Below are 14,789 nucleotides of genomic sequence, written 5' to 3' on the forward strand. Positions count from 1 at the left end.
ATATGCTACCGATTATATCGTGCGTCTCTAATTTTCACCCATTTTTTCAATTCCTACTGTACTGTGATTTCTGTACATTGACAAATGAAATATAAAGACTGCATCATTCATCCACTTACTGTAGAGACAAGGGCAGATCAAACAGCAGGAATCATCGAGTTCGGGTTCACGTGCGATTTATGAGAATAAATCATGCCTATCACAGCATGAGAATAGTCAGACATTGATAAATGTGCCGGCTCAAAATGATTGCCATATAAATATCATGACCTTGTTTCAGAGGACTTGCCCCTCGAGTTTATGACATGATGTGGATTACAGCCAGTGTTGGAAAAAGTACACCAATGATTTAAGTAAACGTATACTGTACATACTGCAATATAGAAATACTCTGTTACAAGTAAAAGTCCAGAATTCAAAAAGTACTTCCAGTACCAAAAGCAAAAGTATTCATTATAAAGAATGTCTCATTTCAAGTTTTCAAATGTATAAAAATCTTCTGAAAATAGACAAGCTAACAACGCATTTGTGAGCTTGTAGATTGGCCATTTTCAAATGGCTGAAATGTATATAGGGCTGTGGGTAATGTATATTTTGTAATAATAATCAAAATCTACAAAGTAACTAATAACTAAAGTTTTCAAATAATTGTAGTGAAGTAAAAGTACAATATTTGCCTCTGAAATGTAGTGGAGTAGAAGTAAAAGTACTGACATTTTTTAAATACCCTTTATTTGACACAGAGCTTATTTTTGTGTGGAGGGAACCAGAATTACGTCAACGTCCTCCTTCCAGCTACAAAAATACATCATCTCCTGAGAGCTCCATTACATAATATATTAAGGGTTATTAATACCCCTTACGACGAGCCTGTCTGCAGCCCGAGTTCCTGGGGACGTTTCCCAAGTCGAGGCTGAAGTCTAAAGGCCTATTCATACTCCAGTTTTAGGTGATCAGGTGACCACAGAAACGGTGGTCAGTAAAAAAAAGAGAGATGTGTTTAGGTGAGAAGTGAGTTGCTTACCACTGTGGAGTAAGTGTAACATCAAATTGTAGTTTTCGGTGGTCACCTTATCACCTAAAATTGTAGTATGAATAGGCCTTAAAGGTGACCAAGTCTTCATGGATTAAAGCAAAATAAAATATCATGAGAGCCACGACTGAAAATATTTGCATGACCAAGTTCTAAAGCTTGTGATTTGAGAGACAGCATGGAAGGAGCTGCCCCACACACTAGCGCTGATTCCTAAACAATCGATATTTATTAATATTGTCCGTGCTGTCAACCAGGTTAAAGAAATCACAGATTGAGGCTTTAACCTTTGCTTTCATATGAGATATCTGACCGAGAATATTACATATTTTATGGAAGATGCTTCAGAACATATTGCTAGCTTGACCACATCAAATGCTTTAAAATAATAACTGAAAATAGACAATCTACACTACAAGCTCTCAATACATGACGCATTGAGAGCATGTTTTCACTGTGAAACATGCCACCAAAGGAGACATGATGATGGCTTCTATTGAATAAAAAAGACTGAAATCAGTCGTGGCGACTGAGAACTTTAATCCATGAGTCTTGTCCATACTTTAAAGTTTTGCTGCTTCTGTCAATGTTTTATTTTTCACAGTACACTTTATTTCATACATAGCCTATTATCGTGTTCTTTTTCTCCACCCATTCGGTTGTTGATTTCCTTTTATTTCTTCAATTTTATGAAAAGCACATTGTAACCTTGTTTAGTAAAGTGCTTTAGAAAGTGTTTGTTTTTACTAGCCCCTTTTTTCTCACTCCTCAACCTTCTTAATATATCACGCATCAGGTCAGAAAACATACTGTAACATAACCGAGATCAAATCCCCTCCCCAGCCTAGCCTGTTCAACACTTTGACAATCATCCTTCTATTTATTATCCTTCACAACATCCCAGCAGTGGTGCTCAGTACATCTACAGTACTTAAGTACTGTACAATGTTGAGGTACTTTTACTTTACTGGAGTATTTTACTTCTACTCCACTACATCAGAGAGACAAAATGTTTTACTCAGTTACAATTATTTGAAAACTTTAGTTACTAGTTACTGTGTAGATTTGGATCATTATTACAAAACACACTAACCACTTCAGCCCTCTATATATATTTCATACATTCGAAAACTTATGAAATCCAGACTTGCAACATATTATGCATATTTCCATTTTGCAATATCATACTTTTACTTAAGTAAATACTTTTTTCCATCACTGCATCCCAGTCCCACTCTTCATAAACTCTACTTTCTCAGCCAGTCATTAGGCCTGTCACAATTATTAAATAATCGCCTAACCGCAATTATTTTTGTATAATCGCCAATCGTTTCCATGTTGAAAAATGTCCATACATTTTCAAAAACAGCAGAAATAGCTCATATCACGTCACAAAGTGACATGTTGTAAGTTTCAACTATTTCCGCATTTCTTTTTTAAAAATGTGTCATTGATTTCTTCTTTGTGAATTTAAGTTATTTGTCATATCTGCCCAGTGCAATTTGTGATTACGAAGCCTAAAAGGCAAACGGAAATACAAATTGTAACGCTCCATTGTTCAGTGCAAAAGAACACAGTTAAATCGTTAATCGCAATTATTTGTGTGACAATTAATCCTCATCTTAAATTTGTAATCTTGATAGCCCTGATACCTTTTCAATCAGCCTCTTTTTCCACGTCAGTTTCATAGTCTGGATGAGATCAGAACAGCAGCAAACAGATGTTAGGTTCAAAACGTCCAGTCAGTCAGCAGATGCATCAGAGTGTCGACCAAGCTGAGTGTGTGAGTAGTTACAACATGCCCATCTAGACTGAGAGAGCCGTCCCAGCTCCCACAGCCCTGCAGAGGTGTGTGTGTGTGTGTGTGTGTGTGTGTGTGTGTGTGTGTGTGTGTGGATGTTGACGTTCACTCGGTCAGTGACCGCGTACTTGGGTTCAGTTCCCTCCCTTTCCCCCCACTGACCAAGACCTCAGACCACCCTGGAAGACAAGGACCTGCTGGTGGAGACAGGTCTCCATGGGAGGGGAAGCAGTATTTTGACAGCAAATTTTGATTTAGTTTTAGCTTTTAGTCATGATTTAGGCCTTTAAAGGGCCTAAATCATAGTTCCGATTTTTTGAACTTACGTTGTATGAAATACTTGCCATTAATATAGTGGTTGCAACTGTATTAATTGATTAATTTACTTTTACTACGTGGCATCAGTGCCCCCCACAAAATGACCAGAACTACTTAATATTCACTAAAACCAGAGCAGAACTCCCACCACGGGACTCGGGCAATCAATTAATACAGTTGCAACCACTATATTAATGGCAAGTATTTCATACAACTTAAGTTCAAAATATCGGAACTATCCCTTTAAGATAACCTGATGATAACTTTGAAAGCAAGATGTACTGTATTAAGTGCAGAACATTGATTCAGCACTGCCTTGTTCGTGATTTTCTTTCACTTTGTGTACCGATGTGACAATCAAGCGGGTGCTGGTACTCGTTGCCAAAACCAAATCAGAGCTCATTGCTGGGTTAAAGAAGTGCAGTGCATCTGCATCAGTGTTGATTTTGTCGACCTAAAACTCTGACTGAAAATGTCCGTTGACTACCATTTTTCACTGACAAACTGTGTGTACTGTACGTCTGTAATGCATGTAACTCGAGAACGGACACGCGCGTTCCACGTGTGTCGAGTCGGTCGGACCCACGGTTGTCCAGAACCACCACAAAAGGCCTCTGCCTATTCTGACATCACAACACTCCATATTTGGGTATGCCTGACACAGAACTCCATATAGGAATAAAGGGACACAGAGAGACAGATACAGAAATCTGGGTGGAACGGGTACTCTCACACGGGTACAACGGGTATTGCATAGCTGGGTGGAGCATGGATCTCCAACTTCCATCGTTACCAACACTGTGCTGTACAGCCAGGCACCGGTCTAGTTTAATAAAAATTAAAACCACATAGCATACTGTTACCATGGTTTAGAGGGTATGTGCGTAACATCAGCATCATACCCGGAAGTTATGCAAGAACGCCTACTTAGTGGCAAAAAACTACTTTCTGGCCTCGACAGCCCATGTACATCCATTTCAAACAGAAAGGTTAAATGGCGTTAAATTCACTTTGCCACTCACTTTATGCATGTGCATACCCTCTATGACCTGAATGCCATAGGGAAGAGAAGTAGGCCCTCTCTGTGGCCAGGAGGTGAGACAGAACAGCTCGCCGGAGGCCAGTTAGCTGTCAAGCCTGATTGACAGAACACAACAGCGCTACTGAAAAGGCTAAAGGAGGGAGGGAAGGAATGTCACAGAGAAACTATATCACAACGAACTAATCGAACGGAACGGAGAGAGAGAGCAGGAGGACAGGAGGCAAAAGAGAGGATGAACACGGGTGGGATTGGGTTAAAGAAAGTGGTCTGGTAGTACTTGCCATCTTTTCACAGTCATGTCTTTCGTCTAGCAAGGGAAAGGATCTTTATGGACCTGCAGGGAACTGTGGAGGTATAAGGCTGGATAGCACATGGCACTACATTCACAAACCATTAAGTCTCACACACACACACCTTCTAATGTGGTTCCTTGGCCACAGCTAAAGCATGTGGTGCTGGTTTGCATTGCACTTACAGTTTTACACACAAACAAAAAACAGTTGTTGACGGGCTGTGAAATATACTTTTACAAAAATCCACTAACCAGCCAAAGGAAACTGATCAGAACACTGACCAATAACATTGTATATGTGCTGACAGTTCCTCAGACTGATTCAACATGATCTTGAATCTACTAGAGCAGTTGTTCCATTTATTTTGAGGTTTTTCCGATATGGACAAACGAATAACAGACTCAGACAGAGTCCCAAAAGAGAGATTAGACGTTTGCCCGGGAGCCAAACTAGTGAAAATAGCAGATCCCCAAGCGCACGACGCGCCGGTTTGCACAGCATTACAAGCTTGTACTGCAGATTAACTACTTCTAAAAAATATATATCTATATTTATGTAATTTCTTGGATGTGTTTTGTTTTTAAAAATTCATGACATTCTTTAAAAATATATATTTAAACATTATTTTTACTTTTTTCTAAATGTAGGGAAAGAAAGTTTGTACTCAAGTCGTGGCCCATAAAAATTGGTCCGTGACCTACAAATGGGTCCCGACCCACTGTTTGGGAAACGGTGTACCTGGAAAGACAGTAAAAGAGGGATGGGGACACAGACTAGCCTGACACCGATTTTCATTTTGTTTCACAAACATATTATTTGTAATTGGCGTGGCTAGCGATTCAGGGGCTGGAGCACAATACAGCAACAGGGGGAGATTCTAGAAGCTGTGGGTTAAATGCAGAAGTGGGTCAGGGGAGGAGCCAAGGAAGAGGAGGGAGGAGAGACACAGATAAAGAGGCAGGTTCAGACCTCATAAGCTCTGCTGGAAACTCATGCTCATTAATCTGATTAATGTTCTCCAACAGTGTTGCTGCAGCTATAGGTGGCAGCCTATGCTGTAGCTAGCTTCTAGCTCACTAGGTTGTACTGCCACTAGCACATAGGTTCATAGTTCATACCCTCTCTGTTAGAAGTGGAGGTCCTTGACAGAAACCCACTGGTTAATATACCCTGCATCAGTACTGGAACTTCTTTTTTTTTTAGGATGCAATAGCTTGGGAAATGTCCACAACCCATTCACAAGCTTTTTCCATACCAAAACCCATCACAATCTAATGCTTGGATAACAGCATGGAAACAGTACTTGAGTCTTAATGCTCTTCTGGCACCAGTGTCCTCAATGAGACTTTATTAGAACACACCACATGCTGAAGAGGATTGAAAGAAATATGGCCCTAACCTCCATCACAGCAACCATCAAGGCTACTCTCTCACGGAAGCACAACGTTTTGTGTTATAGAAACGATACTGTCCTGCCACTGGCAGCTGAAATGACAAAACATTTTGGCTCATCTGGACTAGCTATGTGGCCAGTAGTCATTGTATAAAGAAGACAAAAAGGTCAAACACTGAACAGGGCAATGTGTGAAATAGCAGGCAACAGCTTGCATTTACTGATAAAAAGGTAGCCATTAGCAATAATATAGAAAAATATTAAAAACTGAGATGCATCATAGTATCAAATCAAATGACTAACAGGTAATTAAGTCACATCGTAAGGCCAATGAAGATTTACACCTAGAATATTCTAGGTCAATTTCCTAACTTGGAGGACAATTGGCAGAGAGTCGTTGAGGGAGTCCAAATATTAAAATCTAACGTAACCAACACGCTACACGTTCTTGAGTTCAAGGCAGTGCTGTATATTGGTGCATGCATGGACACACAACCGCATCAGAAGTATCAGCTTCCCTTTCACTTCCATCCATTGGTTGCAAGGGGGTGAAGCTTCCCGCTTTGTCCGGGAGGAGAGTGTACTGTACTTCCGGGGGGCAGTCAAGGAAGCTCTGAGAAGGAAGGGAAGTGGTCACGTGACTGGGCTGTGCCATGAAACTTTCATGGACACTTTCATGGGAGCCAAACTCACACAGGAAGTGCAATGAATACATGGCAGTGAATGGAGCCGGCTGGACCAGCTCATAAACATTATTCATGAACAAATGAGACCTTTTGTAAAGTAATCACTTCTGGAAAATAACAGAAGACATATCACAGGTTGTTTTCTAATCACTTACTTTTCGATGTGCACAGAGTGCACAGTATATAATTTTATCTGAGGATCTAAACAGCAGCAGGTATCGTTTCTGGCTCCGAAGTATCGCGATATTTGGCTGCCAGACAGGAAACGGTGGGAAGTCTCGCGATACTTGGTGCGTTCAGAAATGTACTTTGTACTTTATGGCTTCTCCATTTTTATAGAGATACCATACCTCTATAAAAATTACACGGTGTACACATCGAAAAACGACACAGCAGACAATAATGTGTTACATGTCTTCTGTTATTTTCCAGAAGTGGTTACTTTACAAAAGGTCTCAATTGTTCATAAATAATGTTTGTTCATGAGCTGGTCACTGAGCTCTCATTGACTCCAACGCATTCTGCCAAAATTCCGGGTAGTTTGGCTCCCATGAAAGTGTCATGGCGCAGCCCAGTCACGTGATCACTTCACTTCCTTCTCAGAGCTTCCTTGGGGGCAGTATGTAGGTGAGCAACTTTCATTGAATACTGTAGGTAGGGGTGGGAGAATCTGTTCTCTCAATCAATCTCGAGAGAATCTCAATATGCTCAGATCTAAAGGCTGGATCGGTCCGTTACGCCGAATAAGTATACTAAGCAGGTATGCAGGTGATCCTGTAGACCAGAGGTTCCCAACCACTGGTACACGGACTGGTGCTGGTATTATTTCATGTCAAAATATTCAAGTATCAGAAGATGATGTAACCCAGGTAAAGTAATGTGTCACTCTGCATGTTTAACTATATTTTTGCACGTGCCAAATTAATTTCTGAACATCATGTTGTGATAGAATAATAATAATATAGAAGCAGGTAGGCTACTTGAGGCCAGTCAACTGTCTTCTGTGTTTTGGTATGATGATGTGTGACCGCGACCCCCCCCCCCCCCACCCACACACACACACACACACACACACACACACACACACTCACACACAATCATGCCGATCTGCAAACATTTTATGAACTGTCAGCCGGTCCGTGGTAATAGAAAGGTTGGGAACCCCTGCTGTAGACTAAATCCCCTGGCATAAAATACAGAAACGAAGTCTGTCTGTCACACATTAAATGGTGAATCCAGCAAGGATGTTTACATGTAATGTTAAAGAGTATGGACATAGGGTAAAAGAAACTACACAAACTACACATTATTAAGAGCAGAAACAGACTTGGCATTCCAAATCTTATTCAGATGCAACCCAGTCCCAAAGAGATATACCCATGTTTAAAGCTAGAGCCCAAAGTGGCAGTATATGAGACTTACCTTATCAGAGATGAAAACACTTGGACAGATGTCCAAATGGAAGACAGGGCGTGTCTCCTACGGCCTGAGCAAGATAGAGAGAGATAGATAGAGAGAGATCAGGAAAGAGACAAGGAGGTAATGGATGAATGTAGGGAGGAAAGAGTGAGACAGCGAGAGAGAGAGAGAGAGAGAGAGAGAGAGAGATAAACAGAAGGAGAGTTGTTAGAGAGAGGTTATTAGCCAAGCCACATATGGTTAGTTCCCCCTGAAGCTCAAAGCACAGGCAGACTGATGATGCTCCCTCACAGACAGTGCTCCTCTGTTCCAAAGCCTCCAGGCAGGCTCGGACCGCTTGCCTTGTTATAGGGCCCAGAGTAGCTAGGTGGCACATTCTGGACATCACATCGAAATGCCACACATGAGGCCTGTCGTGAGGGTCTAATGAGTGGGGGGGGGGGGGGGGGGGGGGGGCAGTAAACCAGCACCCCCCCCCCCCCCCCCCATGTGAGGAGGTCATACGTGTTACCTCACACCTCTAAAATTACCTTGCAGGGAAACTAGTCCGACGGAAGAGGGATAAGACGACGATGAGTCACTGCACCGAAGAGTTAAAGGTCTGAAATGAACACTTCCTGGTCTAAGGTCTAATTAGACATGATTTCTACAATTACAATTACGATTCAGGCATATAGCAGACACTCCTGTCCAGAGTGACTTACTATAAGGAAAGTAATCACACACATAGATAGCAGAAAGTGTAGTGCCTCAAGAAACAAGGATCCCAGGTAAACCCAGACCAGAACATCAGCGTCAGTCTAAACGATATACCTGTACAAGCGATGTAACAAGATCTCAGTCTCTAACTCGAATATTTCATTGATCCATGTATTTAGAATTACATTTAGCATACTAGAACAGTACCCGTTGGGGGGTGATCAGGTGTGATCAATTGGCTAATAAAGGGTGAGGGCGCGCAGCATTGTGATGTCAGAACTCTGGTGATTAGCTCTGGTCCATAGCTCTAATGCGTGCATTAGAGCTATGTTACTCTCAACTTCCGCCGCTCGCATGAATGCAGACCAGCCTCTACTCTTTGGCGTAAATATAAATAACGTTTTTGCTACTCACCAAAACAAAGGCGAGTTGTGTCATTAGAAAGCCTACTTTCCTTAGTGGACGCACTCTGAGCCCCCCACCACACGTATAAACTGTACTTTTTGGCCAAAAGGGGATTTTGTTTCCAACGGAAAGAAAATATTTTTAGTTACTCCGCTGCGCCCTCTACTGATATTGCCCAGAGAACTGCCTCATAGAGAATATTTTTCCTCCGGTGAAAACAAATCCCTTTCTGGCCAAAAACTGGCAAAAAGTACCGTTTATACGTGTGGTGGGGGGCTCAGAGTGCGTCCACTAAGGAAAGTAGGCTTTCTAATGACACAACCCGCCTTTGTTTTGATGAGTAGCAAAAACTTTATTTTTATTTACGCCAAAGAGGAGAGGCTGGTCTGATTTCGATTTGAGGGAAAGTCCCATAGCCTTACTGCGCAGGGCAGAATCGTAGAAGCGGTAGAAGGCTATGGACCAGAGCTAGGGGTTGATCAGGTGTGCTGGAGCTTGCGTGCATGTGGAATTTGTTTTTTTTATTATTATTCTCTTTTTGACCTTTTTAACACAACCAACGCAGCCAGTGACCCGCCCGCCCGTCAGAAGTAGGCATATAGATGTTCTGATTAATTGAAAATGAAGGACCCAATGTAAACAAGTCTTAGTGCTTTTTCTGGTTTCATCCTCGTAGCAATCAGATTTTACATTGACCTGTACTTTCAGAAATTTCAATACATTTTCCAATCAATCAATCAATCATTCAATCAATCACTAACATTTTCAGCAGCAGTTTCCACAGGGACCCGCCAGCCGTAAGAACACACTGCAGTAGGCATTTGCAGTTCAGTTGGCACACCGGCCAAACTGATAAAACTACAGTATAACATTAGATACTGTATAAAACACAGTATAACAAGTTATGGTGGCCCACTGCACTGGCCCATCACCAGAACAGTACGCAATGCGTATACCTGTGCGTAACGTTGTTGTTGTCCTCCTCTTCCAACTCCTCCGATGACAACTCGATAACCTCATCAACGCTACTACTACTTAAGGACCACTTCACCACTTTTCAAACTGTCAACCATATAATTGGTCCTCACTAATGATCATGATAAAAGCATCATTTTATTCTATTGTCTGTGTCTCATAGGAGGACTGTGGGCAGTTAAAAAACACGCCCACCAGTGACATCATCGATGGGGAATCCAAGCTAATAGAAACCGCAGGCTATTCCTGAAAAGTTGCAATGCAAAAATAGAAGCAATTGTTCTCTAAATATACAGTATATATTTTTAAATCTCGTTTAAAAATAAATCTGCCTAACGATGTCACTGGTGGACGGGCTTCTGAACTGCCCACAGCCCTCCTATGAGACATAGACAGAGTAGGAAAAGAATGGTGGTATTTTATCATTAACATTAGTGAGGACCAATTATATGAAGAGATGTTGAAAAGTGGTCCTTTATTTTATTTTATTTTTTGGGCACAGCAAAGCAATCAGATATGATATTCGATTTTGAGCCATGCTGTAAAGCCGGGGCAATGTTGACCTGACCAGTCAGTTCTGTTCAAAACTACTAAACTCACCATTTGTTTTTAAAACAAAACGCATGCTGTCCCCAAGGCTAAACTCCAAAGTAGCAGTTAAACTATTGCTTCATAAAAGTATACATTTCATATTACATAATTGCGTGGCGGTGTCGAGCTCGGTAAATGGCAGATCATCTGCAAGCTCGCCATGCGTCACATTCTTGTAGATCTGCTATTTACTGCATGCTATACATTCAATATAATAGTATAAATGAGGCTTCAGAGTTGACAGTGAGGTCAGCTGTCTTCCATGTCAGATCTCTGCAGCAGCACTGCTCTCTGAATGCTAGTAGAGCTGGCACTGAGCTATAGAGTAGCAACCTGCTGGCACACCGGGACAAAGACAGTCCTGTTCCTCAGCCACTGTCCTTTCAAATCAACTGAAAAAGGGGGTAAAAACTGAGCCTCAACTCAGGTTATATTGTAATTTCACAATACTGGAGAAAAGAAAGTAACCCAGTCTTATTTTAAGTGAGAGTGAAATGGAGGGGGAAAAAAACAAGTCTATATACATAAAGCCTCGCTCGGACCATATCTAACTGGTAATAACAGAGGAGAGGGTTGCAGATGGAGAGTCAAACAGAGGGGACAACTCAGCCTTGCTGTAACTCCCACAACCAGAAACTCCAATGTGTAAACCACATGCTGCTGAGTGAGTCCCTCGCCAGCCTTTAGATAGAACAGACTGACGGTGACACTGGTTGGGACTTGACTTAGGTACAATCTGTTTGCTGGCTGTATCGACGAGTACTATTATTGACATATAGATTAGTCTTCATACCCAACCTACTGCTTGCCACTTGTTCTCTTACACACACCCCTGCCTAGCCCCTTTCGGGACCCTACATAAAGCTTTTCTGAAATTTTGATGAGTTTTATGTTGGGTCCCTGGTCATGACTATATATTCGTATGGGAATTCCGGAACGCGGAAGTAAACATGCTCTCTAAGATCCTATCTGCGGCGTGTGACAGCCTTTTTTTGCTTGAGTTATTCTGAATTCGGGAACTTTAAGTACCTATACATCCCGCTGCGAATATCTCCTGTGGCGCGGAAGCCGTTAAGTATTTTTAATCTTTGTTTGACCGATTTGGTCGCTTTATTTCTTCTTGTTTGTTTACCGTTTATTGTACCGCCTCCCGGTGTGCGGTTGGCTTGTGCGGCTACGTCCCTGCCTCTGATCTGCTCTGTCATAGCTATAGCGCCACTAGCTAGCCAGATAGGCGGTACAATGAGGCAGAGCTGCCATGTCTCACCCTTTGAGTGTGACAGTCACGCAATTTAACCCTTTACCACGCACCACGCCACACATGCCATTTCACACGCATTATAATGATAAATAACAATTTTCTCTGAAATAGCCGGTCTGCATGCAGCGCTGATATATGCAGGAGGGTAAACAGTGGACCAAAAATCAGCAGGGTCCCTGACTGTGTTAAGGTTAAATATCAACGTTAAAACGGGCCAAATCGACATTAAAAAAGCCAATTTTTTTCGCCGCCGCCCTTTGGACGGCGTCGAACACATTAAGACACTAGAGTCTCACTCTTGACATCTGAAATATGGCAGCCCTGAATGAGGTGTCAATAAACAAGGAAGGAAGAGAAGAATCAAAGCGACCAAATCGGTCAAACAAAGATAAAAAATACGGCTTCCGCGCCACAGGAGATATTCGCAGGGGCATGTATGGGTACTTATACTTCACATATTCAGAAACGCTCACACGAAAAAATGTCGTCAAAGAGCGCAGACAGGCGCTAAACATGTTGTTTATGTTTTATGAATGTCCGCGTACCAGGTGGCATGGTAGTGATGCAACAGGACCCAATGCACTGGGTCGAACAAATGTCAGAAACTTCAGTAGCATTGGGTTCTGCTTGGAGGGCTAACCCCTGCCCTACCTTTTCTGTGCAACACACACACACACACACACACACAAACACACGTGTAGGCATGGCTGAACTGAAGGCAGGATCACTAATTTTGCAGTAGTTTAATCAATCATATTAAGAGCACATATTGGGTAAAGTAGGCAACGTTATTTAGTTTTTTCCTCCATGTACATACTACTACTGTAGATGTAAATAGCCTGCAATGGTCAATCAGAGCCAAAATTGTTTTAGTTGTACTTGTAAATGTCTAATAAGAATAGTGTTAACAAATAATTGAAATTACCATATAATTGTGATTCTAAAGCAAATAGCTTGATTAGCAACACTAGAAGCAGGAGTCAGGACACAACTGACGAAATTGATATTTCATGTCACTATGAAAATCCTATGAAAAGTGTGGTTTCAGGTACCAATGAATGCGCGCGCCTGTCAACGCCCTGGCCCCAAGGGCTACACCGCTTGAGCTCAAACACAAATTATGATAGTTAGAATATTGTCACTGACAGCCAGCCCAGGTTGACATGTACAAATATTTGCATCAGCATCATACATACCCTACAAAACATTACAATGCCTGCGTACATTCAGCCAGCTACAGTGTTGTATCGCTGTATATAATAAGAGATGCAGGGCTGTATTTTGCGTGTCTTAAGTACCAGGTCTTATTCCCTAACTTGAGTAAACTAAAGACCTGGAGGCGTGATCACGCCTCCAGGTCTTTAGTTTACTCAAGTTAGGGAATAAGACCTGGTACTTAAGACACGCAAAATACAGCCCGCAGTGTCATCGCCCAGCAGCAACTAAAACACAATCATGAGTCATGACGCAACTTCACCCTGTTTTGCGCACCTTGGTACATTTACAACGTTAACGTCTACATAAACGTTTAGATTTCAAATATAAAGTGCTCACCACCGGGCCACGGATGCTAGAATTCTGCTCGGGTGGGTATTAGCACCCGTGCATTCCGTATTGTTGAATAAAAAGCATTTTAATCCGGTCGCCGGGACAGTTTCTTCAGCTTTCAACTACGCGACCCTATCGATTGGGAGGTGTATTGCACTCTGATACATTATAACGTTTTGAGGAAAATGGCCACGTATGGGATTAAAATGAGTTTTTAATTAAACAATATGGAATGCACGGGCGCAAATACCCACCCGAGCAAAAAATTGTAAGATCCGTGGCCCCGGTGGGCGAGCACTTTATATTTGAAATCTGAAGGTTTATATGTAGACGTTTAACGTTTAGTAGAAGGGTGCGTACAACAGGGTGAAGTTCCGCCATGACGCGAGCGTGAACCAACCATGGCTACATAAAGCCTGTGCTTCTCTACCTGTTGCGACTCCTCCGTGTCTCTCTCTGCTCCTCCGACCAGAAGGAGCAGACCACAGTCAGTCAGATCAGTGTCTGTCTGTGTGATCTGATGCGACACTCCTTTTTCCTCCAGCGGAATAGCGGTTTATAGTTCGATGTTGAGTCAGTTGTCTTCTTCGTTCTCCCCCCGGTTTGGTGCTGTATAGTCTTGTGTATACTATAGTTTGATTGCTGGCGCTGCACACGATAAACAACGCAACGCAAGACGTTGTTTCGCATCCAAAAGTGTATTTCCAAGTCAACCGTGGGCCCGTGTATGTGTGTGTGTACACTCCCTCCTAGCCATTACAATGAAATGATCCAAAAACAAATCCCCAAAACTCTCTCAGAAGAACTATAGGCCGTCCAATGAGTCGGTGATTTATCATATAAAAAACGAATTAAAATGTATTATTAAATGGGGGGGGAAAAAACATTCCGCTTCTCGTGTGAAACAAATGGGTTGTTTGGCAGGTAAATAAAGCTGCCCACCACCACCGATACTGTCTGGCGTCGTTCTAGGGAGGTCTGTGTAATCAGATGCTGCTCTCTTGCTGCACCAGCACTGTTCCGTCACTACAGTGATCTGAACACACGCATCAAAACTTTACCAGTTTAGACATGCGAGTTCCGCTTGTTGGACTTCAAAACAAGAGAAATCTGATTGAACGCTTTCATTCTTTATTCAGTTATTGGATCCCCATTAGCTGCGCACTGTCCAAACAAAAAAACATTAACAATAAAAAAAGGTCTTGCAAAAAAAATACAAAAAAATAAAACAAACAAACATATACATACATACATAAATAAACAAACAAACATTCAAGATATTAAGTAAATAAATAAAAAATAAGCATGACAACCCATTAAATAAT

The 14,789-nt window shown here is 41.9% G+C and overlaps 1 protein-coding gene across 4 annotated transcripts in view; it reads right to left on the reverse strand.

The window, feature by feature from the left end:
- Positions 1-14,439, reverse strand: part of pacsin3 (protein kinase C and casein kinase substrate in neurons 3) — a 46,283-nt gene extending 31,844 nt beyond the window's left edge. For 2 of the 4 annotated variants that reach the window (XM_083759508.1, XM_083759505.1), the window contains exons 1-2: positions 13,895-14,439; positions 7,989-8,052 (exon numbers count right to left, since the gene is read on the reverse strand). The gene's annotated coding sequence lies outside the window, so the exon portion shown is untranslated. Of the gene's footprint in view, positions 1-5,886; positions 5,944-7,988; positions 8,053-13,894 lie in introns of those variants that run through there. The other 2 variants (XM_083759506.1, XM_083759507.1) reach the window with 2 other exon arrangements.
- Positions 14,440-14,789: the final 350 nt, after the last annotated feature.

The sequence above is a fragment of the Protomyctophum parallelum genome (genome assembly GCF_964188405.1).
Source record: "Protomyctophum parallelum genome assembly, chromosome: 2".
Lineage (NCBI taxonomy): Eukaryota > Metazoa > Chordata > Actinopteri > Myctophiformes > Myctophidae > Protomyctophum > Protomyctophum parallelum.